The sequence below is a fragment of the Hevea brasiliensis genome, chromosome 16 (genome assembly GCF_030052815.1).
Source record: "Hevea brasiliensis isolate MT/VB/25A 57/8 chromosome 16, ASM3005281v1, whole genome shotgun sequence".
NCBI lineage: Eukaryota > Viridiplantae > Streptophyta > Magnoliopsida > Malpighiales > Euphorbiaceae > Hevea > Hevea brasiliensis.
In genome coordinates this window covers 19,229,770-19,246,036 of record NC_079508.1, presented here as the reverse complement: position 1 = coordinate 19,246,036, position 16,267 = coordinate 19,229,770, and the positions used below count along the sequence as shown (strand labels likewise).

The 16,267-nt window shown below is 37.4% G+C and overlaps 1 non-coding gene across 1 annotated transcript; it reads left to right on the top strand.

Moving 5' to 3' along the window:
* The first annotated feature begins 15,884 nt into the window (after positions 1 to 15,884).
* Positions 15,885 to 15,991, top strand: LOC131175085 (small nucleolar RNA R71). Its single transcript, XR_009145245.1, has one exon. It is a non-coding gene; the product is annotated as a small nucleolar RNA R71 (small nucleolar RNA).
* The last annotated feature ends 276 nt before the right edge of the window (positions 15,992 to 16,267 follow it).

Sequence of the window (16,267 nt, the reverse complement as noted above, 5' to 3'; positions counted from 1 at the left end):
ATTCAAGAAGCAACGTGAACCGAAATATTAGACAGCATAATAGTAAGAGGAGATTGGTGTTATCCAAACAAATTAAACGTTGTATTAGATTGTTAAAAGTCTTATACAAATTTGAGGAAAAGAAGATTATTCGATCGTATAAAAAGGGAAAAATAAATAAATAAATAAACGTATGACTATTGTAAGATGACTATTGGGTAAAATTTTGTGGACGAAATTTATTTAAGGGGGGGAGAATTGTAACACCCCTAAGTTCAGTAGTGCATTCTGCTGCCCCGGTGACCAGTGTTGTCCGGACAGCTAGGATGCCTAGAACTACACTTCATTATGAGTGACGAGACATAAAATAATGAAATACAAGAAAAGAAAATACAAGAAAAACAAAGGAAAAATAATAGCAAAGAAATGTAATCAAGTTAAGCGAGCCGGGAACCCTAGCGATGGGTGATCGCACCGGGAAGTCACGGCGTGGACCGTTGACTAGTCCTGGACTGCGAGGAACCCTGGAAAACATTTTTAGGACTTAAATATACCCTTATAGAAGAATAAATATCATTAGGAAGATCAAAGAAAAATTAAATAATTAATACAAAGAAAAGTGAGAAATCGAAAAACAGACAAAACCCGGTGTTACCGAAAAATCGGGAATGCAACCCGAACAGGGGCATTATGGTCATTTGACATCCCGAATTGTCTTTTGACCTAAATGTCTATTGAAAATAAATAATATTACACTTAGAAAATAAAATGAAAAATTAATTTGGGGGTACCTAATATAAATAGCCAAAAGTGGAGTGAAAATGGTGTAAATAACACATTTAACTTATTATATGATTTAATAAGTGAAAGTGGACCACTAAAGGAATAAACTAAGGATAATGGGGCAGGTGTACACCCATTATACCATCTGCATTTCATCTTCCTCATTTGGATTCAAACATGCCGAAATGGAGAGCTAAGGAAGAACTCCATGGGCGTTTTCATGCAAGCTTCATCTAACCCCTCACTTCACTTCTAATCACTTAGGTTCCTTCATTAAAGATTGTCTACACATCATAAGGAAGAGATTGATACCAAAATCAAGAAGTTTAATCAAGGTTTGGCAAGTTCCAACCATAAGGTAAGTTTGTATTTTGGAAGATTGCTTTGTTAAACTTTGCGTTCATGTTATGGGTGTTGGTTTTGTGAAGAAAAATTTCAAGTTTGAGAAGCTATTGATATGTTCATTTTGGACAGCCATGGAGTTATGTATTTGATGAAATATTTGTATATATATTTGATGAGAAATAATGTTGGTTAGGGTGATTTAATATCCTAGTAAATTATTCCATTTGTATATGGTGATTTTTGCACTTGGATGGAAATTGATGAATTGTAGGACACTTTGGTGTTGAGGAAGCTTTTCGGCAGCCTTGGGATTCTTGGATAAATGTATGTGTTCATGAAGGTGTTGGCAGAAATATTGACATTAAGGTTGATGGATATGTATATAGATTGATTGTGTAAAGTGTATGTAAGAACTAGTAAGGTTTAGGTGTATATGTGATTGTATTTAGACTTTGAAAATGTGAGTGTTAATTGGTGTATTAAGGATGTTTGTAATCTGCCCAAAGTGATGTTAAAGTAAAGTGGAATATGGTTTTGGTAATGAACCAAAACAGAATTGGTAAGGGAAGTGGACATATAGTAATGTAAGTGTGTAATTGAGGTATGTTTAAGCAAGGTAATTAAGGGCAGTATGCATTTTAGCCTATAACTTTAAATGTGTAACTTCAATTGGTATGAGACCAATTGGAGGTGAAACTAGGCACAAAATGTGCCAACTTTCATTGAGAAAGCATACCAAAATTCTGCTTGCAAGGTGACATGAAAAATGACCAATTCGGATTAAGTGCAATTGAAACCTGAAAACTGACCAATTGGGCAGCAGTTAGTATTTAGGCCATAACTCACTCAAAACAGGTCTAATTGACCTGAAATTTTAACCATGTATAGTTAAGAACCATACCTACAAGTCTTATGAAGACACCAAATCCCAGAAATGACCATAAGCAAGTCAAACAGCTTGCACAAGTTCGGGTCCAAAAACTGGCCGAACCAGAGTTGACCAAATTGACCTAAAATTGACCTAATTTGATGCCATTTGACCAGCAATAGTATAATGACCATAACTTGGTCTACTTAACTCGGATTGACCTAAAATTTTGCCCCGCGTTCCATAAGACATAGATCTACAAGTTTATAGTTTTGACTGAAACCCGAAAACAGAGGAAACTAGGTCGTCCGGCTAGGTCAAACTAGTATCCCGGAATCCAGCAAGCTGTATTAAAATGCACTAAACAAGGAAATGAGTTTGGTAAAACGTACCAACCCTAAAACCCTATCGAATGTGACATATTAATGACACTAAAACCTAATTTACCTAAAACGCATCGAGGGTCGGTATATTAGGTGATTGAGCAAATAATAGCCTTCAGTGAATTACTTATCGAACATTATCGTTAGAGACAGTTTAATTTAGTACTGAAACACTTCAAATTGTGTTTCTCAATTACCAAAGACTCAGGAAAAGGGAAGGAAACACTGATTCCAGACCAGGAGACAATTATCAGAGGTTTGTGCACAACTAGTTTTCAACTGATTTTACTCTGAATAAGATTTCATATGATTAATTGTATGTTATTGATTTAAATTGTGTTTGTGCACAATAGTATTTCTTTTGAATTTTTCAATTGAAATGAATTATGACTATTTGTACATTATTGTTTTAAATTGTGGAAATGTGTTTGAATGGATATTTATTGCTTGAAAAGCATTGTAAATGGTTTTTGTGGAAATTAAAGATAATTATGAATTGTGTTGCCATTTTGTGAATGAAATTATAACTTTGGAAATTTATTGGATTCTCACGAATCATTTGAATAAAATGTTGGAATTGATTTTGTGTTCACACTTAGCATGACAGTATCATATCATTCCTTCTCCTTTTATGGGGTTGTGATCGTTTATTTTCCTTCTCCATTTATGGAGTCGTGATCGTTTATTTTTCTCCCTCTCTGGTTTACCAGTTGAGGTGATCGGATGAGTACTCATTATATAGCTAGCTCCCTTCCTCATTGATTTCGTAGTGGGGTTGTGATTGCTTTGTCGTGGTGTACAACGCGGCATTGATCGGAAATTTGTGTCATGGCTTAAGTTGTGAATGAATTGGCAACACTGTATTCTTAACTTATTCGACTAAATTGTGTTGTTATGCGATTTGATAATTTGTGAAATGAAGTTTAAATTCTTATTGACATTTACTATCTTTCGAATTTAACTATGTTTTGATTATTGAGATTTATTGTGATATTGTGTTAAATTCCTTATGACAGTATTATCTTGAATTTAACTATGGTTTTTAAGTATCCACTATTTATTTGAATTATGAATTGTGATTTAAATTTGTATTTAGTTAATGTTGTGCACCACTGAGACATTGTCTCAGCGATAGCTTTTTATTGCTGTCGAAGGTAGACAGACAGACTCCAGCGAGAGACTACCGGGTATAATGAGTATACCAATATTTTGTATTTTGTAATGTAATGTATGTTCACTGTATGTACATATTGTTGTTGGTTTTGAGCAGTTGTAAATAAAAATTGTACATTGAAGTTGCAAAATAATTATGAGTTATTTTGGCTTGTAAAAATTGTATTATATTTCTTTTACCTCAGTCTTTGAAAAATCACTGCAGATTTGAGTTGAGAAATATGTTGGAGTTGAGATTTGGAAATCTATTGAAGTGCTTTTTACAGGTTTTCTGAAGAACTGTTTTATCCAAAATATAGATGGCACTCCGCCAAAATTTTTACAGAAACTCCAAATAATTCAAATGTATTAGTTCTATCACTTCAGTTCAAAAAGGTTTTTAACACCTGTAAATAGTGCTCACCACTGTAAAAGAAGTAAGAAAAGTTTTTAAAATCCCTTGTAGTGCATTTAATGGATTATCAGTAGACGGAGTTGGTAATTCATTAGGTATACTACGGGATCATGTTATGCCTTACAGAGGGGTAGGGTGTGACATGATCAAAACCTAGTGAACAAATTGACCAAATCTGGATTTCTGCTGTCTGACCTATACAAAAATGACCAAATGAACAGTATTTATTCATTTAGCCATAACTTGGGCTAGATAGGTCTAAATGATCTAAAATTTTACCAGTGGACAGCTGAGATATAGACCTAAAACTTTTATGAAGAACACAAATCCAAATTATTCCCTTAACCAAGTCATTTAGCCACCCAAATTTGGTGACCTAAAACTGCCAGAACTAGTTTGGTGCCCAGAAATCTGGATTAAGTCCAATCAGGCAGCCATGATTCAAATGGCTATAACTTGAGCTACAAAACTGCAATTGGAGTGATTCAAAAAGAAGAATAAAGTTAAGACAATAGGGAACATTTTCTATGAAGAAAGTTTTGCTAAATTCTAACAGAAAAATGACCAATAGAACAGTGCAACATAAGACACTAAAACTGAAAATTTGTAATTTTGCCTAAAACACTTAGAATTTGAGAAAACAATCAAAACCAACAAATTTAGTAACCAAAATGTGGTATGTGGGTGAAGTTGGAATTCCCATACCTATTAAGCCTTAGAAAGACAACAAATTGACTCGAATAGTGTCATGAATAGTAACTCCAAAACACAAATTTTAAAGAACGTCAAGTTTAGTGTATTAAAGCTAGGTATAAGTAGATTTGAATTTATTTTTGGAGTTATGATAAATGGTGATACTGAAACACTATGAAATTGTGTGTTTCAGTGGAAAAGAATACCGGGAAAGAACCCGAGACATTTAGTCAAGGTCGAGAGGCGACTCGTATAAGGTTTGTGCACAACTAACTCTTTTGTTACTTTTCACTTCTAAATTGATTTGAACAAGTTTATTTTATGATTTATAATTTTGTTGTGTTGAGGATTTTCATTTGTTAAATGAAATTGTATAAATTAAATATAATTTTTTTTTATGCATTTAAGGATTTATTGCATGGTTTTGAGGATTGTAAATTTTAAGTTTGATGTGTTGCCAACCTTGAGCATGAATTTATGATGATTAAATATGTTGATGATTTGTAAACACTTTGTAAATAGAAATTGTTTTGAATATGATTTGAAACCACAGTTGACATAGCAAAATATGTTGTGAATTCTCATTAGCTTGTCTAGTGAGATATCTCCTCCACTAGATGGGGCGAGTTCCTTCCTCTCTGGCTTGCCAGTTGGGGAAGAGTTTGAATGAGTACTCATATATACTAGCTAGTCTTTGTTCCTCCCTTTTAGCCTCGGTTATTAGGAGAGTGTGAAATGTCATAGTGTACAACACGGCATCTATTTGAATTTTGGGTCATGGATTCAACTGTGTGGATTGTTGGCAACGCCCTTTAAATTATGCATAATTTGATAAATTGTGATTGAAATAAATAATTTGTTAGTGATTCAAAATATTTTTGTATTGTTTTGAATTTTAAAAGAAGTATAAATAAATAATTATTGTTTGATCAAAATGTTATTCAAATGAATAATTTGCATGAATGAAAATATTGATCTCTGAATGTTATAAATTTTGAAGAATTTAGAAATTTTAAATTTTTATTTGTTATGAATTGTCAAGCATAACTTGTATTAAGTTTTAAATTATTAGTTTGTTCACCACTGAGTTCACCACTCAGCGATAGCTTTGTATGCTGTCGCAGGTGAAAGAAAATATAGAGTAGCTGAGCGAGGTTACTGAAAGACAAGGTGAGATTGTCTTCGGGTATATCATAGGTATACCCTTATACATTAGCTTTTAAAGTAATTCTGTAATTATATGTATGAAATTTCCTTTGAGCAGTTGTACCAACTCTTTTGTAATATATATATTTCGATTGTAATCAAACACAAATTATTGTAATATTATCTTGAGATTTTATATACTTATAAAGTTTTGTACCATTAAATTTTAATGCTCCCATGAATGTGAAAATTAATTTGTTTACCTTAATGAGATGTTTTAATATTTGATTTAATTTACACTGTGTATAGAGTGATTTATGTGGATTTGTGAAATGAGATTGAATAATGGAGTTGGGATTGAGAAATATATTGGGAGTGTCTTTATTTTCTGGTTTTGAAGAACTGTTTTCTCAAAATATAGACGGCACTCTGTCAAAATTTTTGTAAATATTATGGAGATTTTAAATATCTAAAAATTTAATTTATGTTTGGACTTTAAATAAAGGTTTTAAATATCTGAAAAAAAAAATTTACCCACCAATTTAAAAATGAACGAAAATTGTTTTAAAATCCCATGTACTATATTTAATGGGTTACCAATAGGCGAAGTACGGTAATTCATTAGGTGTATTACGGGAGCATGTTACATCTTACGAGGAGTAGGGTGTGACATCTTGCATTGGCACAGAAGGTTGCACGGGTCAAGTTACACGGCCCCTGTACTTTGTTTCTTCCTCAGTTCTCTAGATTTCTTACGGCAGAATGTTACACAGGTTTGTGGTTGTGCTTACATGACCCGTGTACATTGTATCAACAACGCTTATCAATCCTTCGACCTTTCCAAGTTTCCTTCCTCACTTCTATGTTCTGGGACTTCACCAAAACCCTGAAAAATACTGCAATAGTCAAATTAATGCAAATGCTGAAAATTTCTCCATTTAACACAATTATTTCAACAACTCTCTAAACATATGCCTAATAGATAATTATACTTTAATCAACTGAATTAGGCATAAAGATACCCTAGAAACATTAAATGTGATGGAAGTAAAATTAATAAATTATGCACTAATCAAATTCCCCCACACTTATTCCATGCTTGTCCTCAAGCATGACTTAAATTCTCAATCAACTCCACTTAGAAGTTTCTTAACCTCACCCTATCACAACATTCTCTAACAAAAGATTAAAAGTTTGAAAGAAGAGGCAAGTAAGGTAATAACCATCACAACAAATTCCATCAACGCCATACCAATATATCAATAATTTTCTAACACAAAACAAAAGGCTTGAAATCAATTAAGCTCACACAATTAAAGTTCCATAAAATTTTAAATCAATACACACCAAAACACAAGGCTAATTTATCAACGCACAACAATTATAGCTCTTTGCAAATCTTAGGGGAGATAGAAATGCCCTTTTTTTTTTTTTGAAATTGGTACTTCTCTCTTGTCATAGTTATCACTTTTTTTTTTTTATTTCAACCGTCACCTTCAGAAAAGTACCTTGCTCATATCCTAGCTAGCTTTTAGCTTGAGAATTGACATGGGGTTCATGAAGACCCCTGGTTAGTTTGCTTAACTAAAATAGTATAGTAATTTTCAAGTTTAATCTTTTATTTCCCTCAATTTATGTATCTACATATTAAAAAGTGCCTGATAGATTAAACAAACTTCTGAAATATACATGACACTAGTTTAAAGCACACATAACTAGTCATTAAATCAAGCCTAAATGATTTATGCAGGAAAAAAATTGCTCTATGGTATGGAGAAGAAGGAAAATCCATCATTAAAGTTACTATTACCTTGCTTAAAATTTCAAAAATTCAACCTAAATAGAGAAGTCATTTCAAGGACAAAGCATTTTTCTTCGAGAGTTAATATAGAATCATGAATCAAGCTTATAAGAACAGATTTATTTATTTGTTTATTTATTTATATATATATATATTTTTTTTTTCTTTCAAAATTGCAGCAACAAATTTCTCCTCCCCCACACTTAAAACTTACATTGTCCCCAATGTAAAGCCCAAATGCATAAGAAAAGGAAAAAAAGAATGCTATAGAATAAAATAAGATAAGGGAAAGAAAACAAATCTGATTGTGGCTAACAAGCCGCCCATGGGTTGCCTCCTAAGAAGCGCTTTTGTTTATCTTTATTAGCTCGACATGGCAAAGCTCCTTAATCCACATAAATTGGGTTACTCAATTTGAGCTCCTCCACTGTATGCTCCTGAAACCCCTCATAAAATGGCTTGAGTTCATGACCATTGACCTTGAACACCTTGTTAGTTCCTAAACTTTGAATTTCAACTACATCATAAGGAAACACATTAGTAACAACAAAGGGTCCAATCCAACGAGAACGCAACTTACCAGGCATCAGCTTCAATATGGAATTATACAATAAAACTTTTTGCCCAATCACAAACTGCTTCCTTAGTTTGTCATGGAATGCCTTTGTCTTTTCTTTACAGATCCTAGAATTTTCATAAGCCTTAAAGCGAATTTCCTCTAATTCATGCAAATGTGATTTTCTTTCTAACTCATCCCCCATGCTTAACTCAAAATTATCCTACACAAATGTATCAACAACATCAATAGAAAAGACAGAATGATTATTAGCAGGATATTTCATGGCATCAAAGATATTAAATTTGATAGTCTATCCATCAAACTCCATAGTTAAGGTACCCTTATCCACATCAATTTTTGTCTTGGCAGTTTTTAGGAAAGGTCTTCCAAATAAAATCAAAGCTGACTTTGATGTGGAAACACTATCCTCCATATCCAAAATGTAAAAATCTGTAAGAAAAATCAATTCTCCAACCTGCACCAGCAAATCCTCAACTACTCCCAATGGGTAAGCATTAGAACGATCAGTTAACTGAATAATGACACCAGTTTCTTTCAAAGGACCCAAATTCAAAGTTTGAAAAACTGAATTTGACATAACATTAATAGATGCTCCTAAATCTACCATTGCACATTCAAATCTAGAATCACCTATTTTGCAGGGAATAGAAAATGAACCTGGATCCTTACACTTAGGGGGTAATTTTCACTGAATTAATGCAGACACATTTTCCCCCACGTTGATCTTCTCATTAGTACTCAACTTGCACCTTGTAATGCATAATTCTTTAAGGAATTTGGCATACTTGGAAACTTGTTTGATCGCATCAAGTAAAGGTATATTCACCTCTACCTTTTGTCGCAAGGTATTTTGCGGTCGCCTGGACGAACACTCACCGAAGTGGGAAAAGTGAGGAGTCGCCACTTTAATTTTAAGGGAAATTAAAGAAAACCATTTGTGAAAGTAAGTTATACTAAAACCACTTCAAAAACAGAGATTCTAGGTACGGGGTCCATGAACGGGTGAGGAAGGTGTTAGGCACCCCACCTCGTCCCTCAACGAGGGTAAGCAGATTTAACTTCACGTTCTTCATAGTTAGGAGGGCTTGAATGGAAATGTTAATCCTTTTGACCGAAAGGAATGTTTGATTTTTCACTAATCCGGATTACCCAGATACATAAGTAAATGAGACAACCTTAGTGAGTTGCTGTTGCGTATTAATTTTATTTCGGGGGGATCATCTTACGTATTTGTTAAAATTTAATTTGGGAGTCGGATAAGAACTCTCCTCCGATCTCCTATTTATTAAAAAAAAATTTTGGGTTGAAAATCGGATAAGAACTCTCCTCCGATCTCTTTTAAATATTTGTTAAAGTTTTTAAGTGAGAATCGGATAAGAACTCTCCTCCGACCTCCTTATAAATATTTGTTAAAATTTTTAAGCTTGAGGGTCGGATAAGAACTCTCCTCCGACCTCCTTATAAATATTTGTTAAAATTTTTAAGTTTGAGGATCGGATAAGAACTCTCCTCCGACCTCTATTAAATATTTATTAAAATTTTTAAGTTTGAGGATCGGATAAGAACTCTCCTCCGACCTCTATTAAATATTTATGGAAACTCTGGGCGAGGATCGGGTAAGAACTCTCCTCCGACCTCTATTAAACATTTAAATGGAGACGGGATTAGAACTTTTCCGATCTCTCAAGGTTTAATTACAGCTACGCATCATAAGAACCTGAGACTAAGAGTTTCGGCATTCAAAGATGCCAAGGGTCGGAATAAGGCTTCTTTTAACAGGTTGGTACCTTGTCACCAGACAAAGGATGCCAGACTATATTTTACCGATCTCCTATGTAATTACCTAACCAGTACCTTTTTATACATAATCCGTTCTATTTATTTACCTGAAATTTAGTTTCATTCTGCTTTATGACATCATACTAAATCACCTTCTATGTTAGCCTAGTGATGCAACTCTATTATTTTCTTGACGTATTATTCAGGCTTTCTATTTTAAAGAAGCACTTAAAACACGACTACCTACATTTTACCGAACTACTTATACGCTACTTGAGATGAGGACTTTCGCATTTAGAAGTAGCAAAGCTTATAAAAAAGAATGGACCCGTTGACAAAGAAAGTAAACTTCGGGAATAACCTTCATTACACCATATAAACTTGGCAAAAATTACAAACATAAAAGTAAAGGGAATGCGTAAAATAAAGAGCTTTTAGTGAAACAGAGATATAAACACTCACCTGTGAGGAGCCGAATCTACTAAACTAATCGCAGAACGTAATAGGGGCACAAGCTATTTAGCTCGAAGGCTGAAGCTCACCTAGAAACAAAGGATGCTTAGCTAAACGGCAGTCAGATTTAAACAAGCAAGTTGAGCTTGGGAAATAAGAATGCAAACAAAGATGACAATGAACTGAAAGTAAGGGCGTCACAGGATAATGAAAGAACTGAAAATGGAGAGTTCCAGTATTTCAAGAATCCCTTTTGCAAGAAAACACTTCGGAAAACTGGTTTCAAAAGTTTTTCCTTATTAAAAACTTAAAAATAGCAGAGTAACGAACTGAATTAAATTTCAGAGTTCCTCCACTATCGTAACTATTTCTCTTTTTTGCCCGTCGTTTGAACAGTTTTCATGCAGGTATTTATAGGAACCGGGTGCTTCCCCTGAAGGGTCAGGATCTATTTTGAGGGAGATGGAGGGTCAGGATTTCGAAGGACATAATCTGAGGCTCAGGAATTAAAGAGGATCAGAACGGACGGCTGAGATCCCCTTCAGAATATTTGTCATTTTCTTCTTCTAATCTGGCGGTCCCAAATTCTCTTGTCCGGGGCGATCCGAGGGCTGGGAGTGAAAGGCACTGATCTTGTCGTTTTCTTCTTCGATCCGAGGGCTCCGAGCTCGTCCTTACAAGTAAGATCAACGGTGGAGATTAGGATGTCTGTACTGTCTGGACGTACTCGCGCATGTCGAAAATGTGGGCGATCAGGCGTGCGGTTGAGATTTCTCCTGCAACGCTTTAACTACCTCGGCTCTGATTATGACGATAATTGCCAGGAGCTGTCTTATTCTCTTTGTCTTCCGACCTCCCCTCTTTTCCGGTCTTTTCAACGTGATCCTTTTTCGATCTCTCATACTGGGTTCCTCTCTTCCGATCTCTCCTGACACGCTCTCTTCTACTGATCTTTACCACACCAGTCTTCCTTTTTATCAGGTTCGGTCCAGTCAAAGAATTTATTTCCGTCAATTCTCGAGGCGTCCGCTTCGTTTTCTGCTTGCAATAAATGCTCAAATTTTCCTATATATATACCTTCAATCGGAAAGCCCTACTTCACTTGACTTTCTCCCCAATTCTCCTCATTTCCTTGTTCTAGCTGCTCCGGCAACAATTCCGGCAATGGTGACCACTTTTGATCTTTTTTCGACCATTTTCTTCGTGTCCCGACTAAAAATTTATGACCCCAGTGATCGGGATGTAATGATATCCTTATTTGATGACAGTGAGAGAACTGGGCTAATTTCCCGATTAAGATCGAAAATATCGATCATACCGATCTCGGATTACTGTGCCAATATAATTGGCGATCCAATTTTGGGCGAGAAGACTGCTAACATTCCCTTCAACCTCGGTGATTGCCCGCTGATGTTCATTTGGCTCCTCACCATATTGGGCGTCCCAACTACAGCTCGGTTCTGGTCGATGACAATAGAAATGACTCTACATCCTCATGAGAGTCATAGTCACCCCATCTAAGCTGTACATCTATCCAACGGCTGGTCTCCTGATCAGACACATCTTTTGACTCAGCCACTAGACTAGGCTTTGACATGGGCCTTCGCTAGATAGGAAGTGATGCCGGTCTCCAGAGATCGGCCAAATGATGTAATTCAACTTTTGTGTAATCCCGATCTCTGAAGATCGCCCAAATGATGTAATCTGACCTTTTCGGAAATAAAATTTCATTTTGACCACTATCATTTTATTATTATTACATTGATTATTTTCCGATCTCTGATGTGATTATCCGATCTGATTCTTCATTTGAATGACACTTATCGGATCCGTAATTCAAAACACCTTAATCTGCCGTTCTATAATTAACCGATCTCTTCATGGAATCTCCGGAATATTCGTGAGATGTGTCAGAACAGCTGGCGAGTCCCGCTATCCGATGAACTGCCTGGAACATTGTGAGCATTAAATGCTCGGACGAGTATAAATAGGGGCGGGGTTAGCCAGTTGCTCCTTTATGTCATTTCCAGTCTCTCGCAAACAACTTCCAAATTCTCTCGTTTTCCCAAGTTCCTCCGACACCGATCAAGCTCCAGTAAGGGTTTTGATCTTTCTTTTAGTTTAAACTTTCTGTTTCCTTTGAAAATGAGCGGTGCCGAGGGTCAGAGAGCGGCAAGCCCCCCTTCCATTCAGTTCTCGTGGTCATCCGATGATGTAGAGGTGGTCGGACCAAGCGCGCAGCCTGAACTTCCTAGGGTCTCCGTTCCAGCTCGGGGACAACCAGCATCATCAAGGCATGTGCCTTCTTCGGGGAGGGAAAATCTTCCCATGGACGAGTTACCATCGATCCTTCAAGAAACCGATCTGCAGTCATTCAGCCAGGAGTACAACATTGAGCCTGATTCATACGAACTCATCCGGTGTCACAGCAATCACCGAGCCGATCATTTCCTCAAAGAGAACGACATGATTATAGTATATGAAGAACAGTTGAAAGCCGGGCTGCGGTTCCCCCTTGACGACTTCTTCAAGGAAGTCTTAAAATTTCACCAAGTGTGCATAGCCCAAGTCCACCTGAACTCATGGCGGATCTTAGTAGCCTTCCGAGGCCTCTGCCGAGCTAAGGGATTCCGTCCTACGGCTAAGGTATTTGCTGAACTGCATAGATTAACTCGTCGAAAGGACGACGAGTACTGGTTCTTCCAGGCGAAGCCACATTGCAGGCTTTTCACCGATCTGCCCTCCTCCCTGAAGAATTGGAAGAACCGCTTCTTCATTCTAAGGAGCAAAATTCCGAACGGCTTTGAGGGTTTCCCTCGTAGCTGGCTACACCAAGGCCCCTTAATTTCGAAGCGTCTCGTCTTGAATAGAGAGGAAGGCCTGATGGTGATGGAGCTGAAAGAACAGGCGAGCATGGAGAAGTTCTCTTGTTTGGATGCAGTGACTGCTGAACTGCATCACTGGACAATGGAATTGATCACCGGTCAAGATCGCGGGCTTTAGCTCCCTGATCTCGGCATCAGTATTTTCTATATCTCAGATCTTTGGACCTTAGCGATCTCACTGACCTCTTCTTTGTGCAGGTATGGCAAGCGGCGAAGCTTCTAAGGAGAGCCGGAAGCGGAAGAGAGAGATCTCCCAGAAGGTACGGGAGATGAAGCGTTCTGAGCTGCTTCAAACACCTGGTCATGAGCCCGGGGAAATACAGGAAGGCTCGTCTCAACCTTCTGGGCCTCCGGTTATAGAAGTGGTCCGATCACCTCCTCACCGAGAAGAGCCGCCTCCACCTCCTCCAGTTGCTCCGAGTGCGGAAGGGGGTCCTTCCCAACCTCCTGTAAGGGCCCTTTCCCGCGGTGCCCAAGTGCTGATCCACTCATTGGAGAAAAACCGCATGGTTCGAGAGAACCCAAGTTTCGTTAAGGTCTTGGCGTCCTCCATCTGCCTTCAAGAAGATCGGGATAGGCTGTCTCCGGATAACCTTGATGACATCTTGACCAGATCTATGAGCCTGAACGTGGAGTGTTTGGTGAACCAGCACATGGTCCGGGAGAAGGCTCATCGCCTGGGTAAGGAAGTCGAGAAGATGGGTCATGAGGTGTCTTCTCTCCGATCCCAACTTTCGTCTGCTCAGGATTACATATCTCAAATTGAGGGACGAATGAAGTTCTATGAGGACAAGCTGGCCGAGCAAGCTCATGTTCTGGCCAAGCGAGATCGTGTTCTCGAGGGAGTTCAGGCGCTCCGAGCTGATGAAGCTACTCAACTCACTCATCTTGCTGAGGAGCTCAAGGTGAAAGAAGAAGAAATGGTGATCGGAGTAGCCGGTGCTTATGTGAACGCTCACAGAGATCTCCTGGCTGAGCTCAAGAAGCGTTATCCTGAGGAGGACTTCTCCTGGATGGCCAACCTGGCTCCCGAGGACAAAGGTGAGGATAGCAAAGAGGAGGCTGAAGGTGAGAGGGAAAATGAACAACATGTAATTCCGGCTGGGGGCGATCCCCCAGCCGAATGACTTGTATAAATCTTGAAATGAAATGAAATGAAAGTTCCCCTTTTGTTCGATGATTGATTGTGATCGGAAAGTTTCTAAATTGCGTAAGCACTTGATTGTTTGAACATATTAGCATGATGACTGAAAATGATTTTTAATCTAAGTATAGGAGATCGGAAAACACAAAATGCATGAGATCAGTTACGAAACGGGACTTAATTAAAATTAGAAATTTGGCTTCGAACACTTAAGATCGGGATCATCTGTAAACCGAGTCGAAACCTTTATCATTCTCAAATTTTTAAAAGAGAGATCGGCAATAAGACTGGTGGTAAGAGGATTCAATCTCGTTTGGCAAGTGAGATCGGAAATATAATTAGCTGATCAGGGCACTTGGCAATTAGCTTGAGAGATCGGTGGGAACTCTATATGATATGAGGACTTGGTATTTATTCGATTCTTTTGAGGAGAGATCGGAAATGTGAGTGGCTGATTAGAAAACTGGGTTGGGGATCGGCTTCATAGTTTATTGATTTCGAGGGATCGGCCAAAATATGGTGTCGACACCTTTCTTAAAGTCTCCAAAATTTCTTTCTCTTATTCTTCTTTCTTCGTTTTAGCCAACCTGCATGGGAATGGAGGAAGAACAGAATTATTAACCATATTCAGTTTAGGTTCAGTATTTATCTCAACTCCAGGAACTTCAAACTCTTTTGCTCCTTGCTTCTTCTTTTTTATTAGCTCATATGGAGTCTGATTATCAACTTCTTTCCCACTCCGAAACAGTATCGCACTCGCATTTTCTCTGGGATTCATGACTGTTTGTGGTGGAAGCTTTCCAGAATCATGAGTTTCAAGCTTGCTCACAGATGAAGCTAACTGACCAATCTACCTCTCTATATTTTGAATGCTATTTCTAGTCTCCTGTTGAAACTGTTGTGTATTGTTAGCCAAAGCCTTAACAATTTCATCAAGTGACATACCTTGATTTGAGGGAGGTGGAGGTGTTAGATTCAATTGTCTCTGCTGCTGGTATTGGTTTTGCACTAATTGATTCCCATAACTCAGATTGGGATGATCTCACCATCGTGGATTATAAGTATTAGAAAAGGGATCATATCTGTGTTATGGCTATCCATAATTTCCTACTGCATTAACATGTTGCATTGATTCATCCTCTTGTAATGCAGGACACATGTTAGTAGCATGACTCGAACCCAAACAAATCCCACATACCTTAACAGTTTGCATTTTCCCTACGGCCAATTGCCTCACCAAAGAAGTTAAATCAGAAATTTGTTTCTCAAGGTTAGATGTACTTACCTCATTAACCTTCATAGGTGTGTGATCCATTCTCATTCCAAACTGCTGAGAATTTACTACCATGTTAGCAATCAGCCTCCTTGCTTCTTCTGTGGTCTTGTCAACCAAAGCTCCTCCACTAGCAACATCTATCATATTGCAGTCCATTGGTAGAAGTCCCTCATAGAAATACTGAATCAAAAGCTGCTTACTTATTTAATGATGGGGACAGCTTGCACATAGTCTCTTAAATCGTTCCCAATACTCATACAAGCTCTCTCCATTGTACTGCCAAATGGTACAAATTTCTTTTCTTATGTTGGCAGCATGGGAAGTAGGAAAATACTTCTCTAAAAATATCTGCTTCATCCCATTCCATGAGTTGACAGATCCAAAAGGAAGGTAATACAACCAATCCTTAGTTGTGCCTTCAAGTGAAAAGGGAAAAGCTCGAAGCTTGATTTGATCCTCTGAAACTCCTTGAGGTTTCATGCTGGAACACACAATATGAAATTCTTTTAAATGCTTGTGTGGATCCTCACCTGCAAGACCATGAAACTTAGGCAACAAATGGATTAGTCCAGATTTTAACTCAAA